The sequence below is a fragment of the Simochromis diagramma genome, unplaced genomic scaffold (genome assembly GCF_900408965.1).
Source record: "Simochromis diagramma unplaced genomic scaffold, fSimDia1.1 OVJJ01000131.1, whole genome shotgun sequence".
NCBI lineage: Eukaryota > Metazoa > Chordata > Actinopteri > Cichliformes > Cichlidae > Simochromis > Simochromis diagramma.
Genome location: NW_024387200.1, coordinates 4,180,488 through 4,186,123, shown reverse-complemented (window position 1 = coordinate 4,186,123; position 5,636 = coordinate 4,180,488). Strand labels below are relative to the sequence as shown.

Sequence of the window (5,636 nt, the reverse complement as noted above, 5' to 3'; positions counted from 1 at the left end):
ATGTTTCAATATACACACAAAGACAAAGCAATTTGATCACACGTAAAACTATTTAAGAAATACATATGTCCAAACATGATCACCGCAATCACAAAGTCAACATTTATGCACAGTTATTGAAGTTCAGTTTCACAAATCTGATCACTTTTGCTTTCAAAACGTTTCTGTGCAAATGTCTAAAAACATTTGTGACATTGTTACCGCCCACTCTCCGAACCTTAAATGCATGTGCACGAAACATCTCATCACATAGATTTACCTTCATGGCTTAAACAAGCTGCTGCTACATCCTATTCTTCTGCTGGGAAGTCAGTCAATGCTAAGCTGGAGATGCAAGAAAACCATAGCTGCACATCTCTGTGGCCTATCCTCTGAAGTGAGTATGTTGTTAACTAACCTTTGTATATGTTGAATATTGATATAGTCCAGGTAATATGGACTTACACCTTGACGTTAATCTTACCATTCTATGATAATAGCAGGCTAGCATTGATGTTAGCTAAATGGCTAATCCTGAATATTTTCTTGTTCAACTAGCATAATGGGATTTATGTTAAAAGCTCCATAACCTACTTTAAATGGCGTAACTTTGCATGAAAGGTTTGGTAGTTCTCTTTTGTGATCCCTTCCTGTTCCTTCAGGCGCGTCTCCACAGTTGTCTTATCTTTTTTCTGTGTCAAGTCCAGATGTCAGCGTATCTTTGTCTTCATCGTTTCCTGTTTTATTTTGACATTTCTTGTTATTTGTGTCATATGTTTAGTTTTACACCGTGGCGGACCGATCCCCAGTTATCGAGACTGGCGATTGGAATTGAGCTTTTCTTCTTAAAGAGCAGAATTGCGATACGTCTGGGAGGCCTAAAAAAGAGGAAATTTAGACATCTTATTACGGTTAGAGTTAGTGTACCCTAAATATATAACCACACCAAACATGATGAATAACATGAACTGCACATGTGTAACTCACTCGCTAACACAATGGCAGGAAGGTCCACAGACATCATTATATTAAATAAAAACATCAACATGTTTGTCTCAATGAACTCTGCTTGTATAGTCCCTTTAACATAGGTGAAAGATTTAGTTTCCTCCTTATTTCTGTACTCTAACAATATCTACTCTCTCAACATCTGATTACCTATTTCTGTAGAAGTGTTGGTGCTTTTTTTGCACCTTGCGCCAGCCTCTTTCATCTTTCGCCTCCTCATTTTGAGTGTCATGAACAGGCTAGTCATGAGTACCTTGCATATGAGGCTCTCTGTAGGTAAGAGGGCTTAAGAGGCTACGTCCTCTCAGAGGCCTGTTGAGTTGTATACGAGTTGGTCTGGACCTCTCATAACATTAGCAGTGGGTGTCCTAGACTGCTAATACTGTCACACTGAGAGAGAAAGTCAAACAGAGAGAGGTGTTACTGTGTGTGCTGCACTTAAATTACAGGTAATAAACCTCAATGGTTGATAGTAACATGCAGGGAAACATTGTGAGAAGCGTTGGCGTGAGTGTGTTCAGTATGACCATAGTTTGGGAGTTTGTGGCCAATATTCTTCATTTGCTTTTAATATAAACAACCACAGCAGGTATTACTTCCAGAACCTGTGTGTGTGAGACAGAGTTTGTGTGTTCCTTAATATAATCACTCTGCAGTAGCCGCGCACACACAGAGAGCACATGCAGAGAAATACACAGAGGGGTCTGTGGGATGAATTAGACAGCAGTGTGTGTAATTTACACATTCTGCAGGTCAATATTTTACTATTTTGTGTTTTTACAAGCCACTGAAAAATTTCACATATTTCTTTTATGCAAATACATTTTGTTTGTACGGTTTTTTTTCTTGATTTATGTGTATGCCCTCTTGCTATACTGATGTCGAGGAATTGAAAAGGAATATTTATTTTGTCTTGTTTGCCTTCTTGCTGTAAAGACATCTCTGGAGTTTATCGTTACAGGTGACTGGTTTTCTCGTTGTTTACAGTAAGCTTTGTTTACCACCTGACTCCCAGTACACAGCAATGAAGTTCAAAAGGGCATAAATTGGAAGTAAAACACTGCAGGCCGTCTTTAGTTTGAGTGTATTTTCCATCATACATATTAACTCTTTCTGCCACTTTGCAACAGACATATATAATATACAGAATTGTCCAATTTTAGTCTGATGCTGCGTTTAAGGGAGAGGGGGCTTTGGTTTTACTGATCACATCAATGATTCATCCATCCAGAGACGATACCATCTGACACTGGACGAGAGGAAGGGTACACTCAGGACAGAGTCCCAATCCATTGTAGGGCTAACAAAGGCAGACAACCATTCACGCGCACATTCACACCTACAACCATCAATCAACCTTACAAGGATAAATCTAAATATCAGTCAACTAAAGACGAAAGCTGGTGGCACAGTGGTGTTGTGTCACGCGTTGTGTGGCATTTCCATGTTCTCCCTGAGCCTGTGTGCGTCCTGTCCAGGCACTCCGGCTTCCACTTATATCCCAACACGTGCAGGTTAGAATAACTGGTGTTCTAAGTGTGAACGTGAGCATGAATAGCTGTCTCTCTGTGTTATCCCTGTGACAGATTGGTGGCCTGTCCAAGGTGTATGAGGTGTATCCTGGCATGACAGCTGGGATAGAGTTCAGCCGCTACAACCCTGAAATGGATAAGTGGAAGAAAATGGATGAATGGATAAGGAAGAAACACAAAGGTTTAAGTTACAATTCTAAAATTCAAGGCAAAAGCAAAACATTTTGCATCTCTGTCCACTAAAAATCAAAAGACAATATCTGACTTCCGTTTTACCTGATCTACCCGACTAGGTTTTCTCCTTGTGCATCTCTGGACAGTTTTCTGCACTGCTGCTGTTTTTATATAGCTCTGTGGAGGTCCTGTTTTTACCTTTGCCATGTGTCCTTCTGCAGTTTGACATTGGTTAAAGTTACACTCAAAGCAAACACCAACTTTGTGTCACACTGACCCTTCAAAGATTATCAATTGTGGTCAGTGGTGAATATTTTACTGCAAGCCAAAGACCTGTAAAGGTTTCTAGTAAATGAGCAAATCACATTTTTTTCAGCATTTATAGAAGTTGACACTACGAACGTTAACACTGGCTGTCACAGCAGAGATTCTCCTGAAGCAAGGTGGAAATGACCTGAACTGTGGTGGTTGCCATAATGTGAAAACAAAGTACTGAAAAGTAAGGAGTAATCTAAAAATTGCAGTCCTGCCTGAGACGACCTCTGGCAGTCTCTACCTTAAGGGGGAAGCTGGGCTAGTTTAAATTGCATATGGTTTTTGTTTTTATGTCACGGAAGTAGAAAAGAAAATCACGTCCTGTAGAGTTTAACATACCAAAGAACTGATCTGTTACTGGTGCCACATAAAAAAATAATGGGATCAGTGGAGACAATATGTTTCAGCTTCTAGGATCCATGAATTTTTACCAGATTTAATGGCAATTCATTTTTTAAAGGAAGACGTTTATTGATTTTATTGATTTATTTAAAAAAACATAAACCAAAGAGTACAACAACAAAAGGAAACATGAATAAATCTAATGACATGAAAGCTGTCGGTTTGCCTGATTGGTGTTCTTGTATGGCTTTTGCAGTCAGAGGACAGTCAGCCCTTTTCATCTTTACTCTGTCAGTTCTGTGCCATAGTCCCCTCAGCAGTTTTTAATGCTTCTCAGGTGTCCTGTGCCCCATATTGATTTTGTCTTGGTCAGTGTCCTGCACAGCTACACAAAACCTGGCTCAGTCCCAGTCCTGAGTCACCAAGCTTCAACCCTCAAGGTAACACTTTAAAAGGTCACTGGTTCAATTACTGGCTGCTCTAGTTCACCAAAAAGGCCTCTTCAGAGAAACCGTCTCCTTTCCTTTTCTCATTAAGTTACATTTACATACATATGCTGCCAAGTCACAGGATTATTAACCTGTGTGGTAGCTGGTTTGCCTGCTTGATTGGTTACCAAGGAAACCTGCAAATAGAGGGTCAGTTATTGGAAGCAATAGGAAAAGAGGACACGATAGAGTGGAATTTAATGATGCTTTCTAATCAGCTGATTTTGCCTTATCAGCTTTGACGTTAGCTGATATTGTTTTGTGTCCTTAGCAATTGTAGCCAACTTAAAATTCCTACTAAATCTTTTCATATCGGACCTATTGTGCTCATTTTCAGACTTATATTTTCATTCTTGGACTCTAGTAGAGTAACAATGTAAATCACAATCCAAAAATGTGTTTTTATCTTAAACTGGGCCCTGGTGCAGCTCCTTAGTTCTTGCTTTGTCTGAAACAAGTCATTTAAGTTCCTCTCCTTTGAGGCTACCTTCCCTTTTAAGCCAGCTTTCATTTGATTGACTGCCCCGCCCTAACAGAAGGTTTGAACAGCGGGTGCTTGTGGCTGCTGTGCTCATGGTCTCATCTGTGTGCTTGAGATCGCCATGTTAAGAATATCCACTCACGATCATGCAGAGCAAAACTGTCTGAAACTGACTTTAAAACATGAGCATCCTCAGTTGTGACAATATATGTGACAGAAAACGAGGAACACTGCAATGCTTAGCAATTAAAACACATTCAATAAATAGCAATCAAGTTAAACAATTGCATTTTGCAAATCATATACAGTCATCCACATCTAATAGTTCAACATGGTTTAATATAAAGTTACTTAACAGCGCAACATGGGCAGTACTTATACAAGGATACGACGCTACTTCATTTCATGTGTAAATTAGGCAATCTAAATGCAGTAAGGACAAAATGAGACGCTGCCTCTGTTGTACTTTTGGTAGCTGATTTTATACAAAAGGGCTCATCACTTTTTATCCAACCATCCTTTTCCAACCAGCATCAGCTTCTCTCATTCTTTTTTTTATCCATGCTTTTCACAAAGCAATGACAAACACACACAAGAAACTGTCTTTCCACACACACACACACACATACTGACCATTCATGTCAAAGACTGATATATTAAAAGAGGAGTCAGACTTTAGTGGGCTCATTGAGGCCCCTTTTTAACAATCACATTTGAAAATGATTTGAAAATGAAAGTGCCACATGAAGGGCCTCATTTCAAAATACCATGGTTTCATTTTACAATATATGATGCTGGCTGAAATTAATCAGATATCTTTTGAGGAGATAGAAAAAGCAACATGACATAGAGAAGAAAAAACAATATAATATATTACAGTAAAAATAAATAAATTATGTGAAGTCCATCCCATTTGTTAATTTGTGAGGCCCTCAGACTGTGATTTTGGTCTTCCAGTGCTATGTCTTGCTAAGGTAATGGATGTTACTTCAGTCTTCAGACTCAAGTCGTTTACATCCCATTACTCTGTACTACAGAGTGAAGTGAATCACTGCAGGAAGGAAGAAGAATTAAAGCAGGTTGTTGAGTTATACTGTGCTGTGAAAAAAAATTGTCCCCTTCCTGATTTCTAATTTGTTTTCACACTTACGTGTTTTGGATTATCAAATGAATTTGAATTTTAGAGATAATAATATGATAATATTAAAATAATTTATATGCTTAATAAGATACCCTGCGTAATTACAAAATGGAAACTTAAAATAATGATTTTGTTTAGTAAAGGAAAAAAATCTGCCACTGTGTGAAAAGGTCATT

The 5,636-nt window shown here is 38.6% G+C and overlaps 1 long non-coding RNA gene across 1 annotated transcript; it reads right to left on the bottom strand.

Moving 5' to 3' along the window:
- Window positions 1-672: 672 nt before the first annotated feature.
- On the bottom strand, window positions 673-2,803 carry LOC120745454. The gene is made up of 2 exons (XR_005698639.1): window positions 1,138-2,803; window positions 673-857 (listed from the first exon to the last, which is right to left on the bottom strand). It is a non-coding gene; the product is annotated as an uncharacterized LOC120745454 (long non-coding RNA).
- Window positions 2,804-5,636: the final 2,833 nt, after the last annotated feature.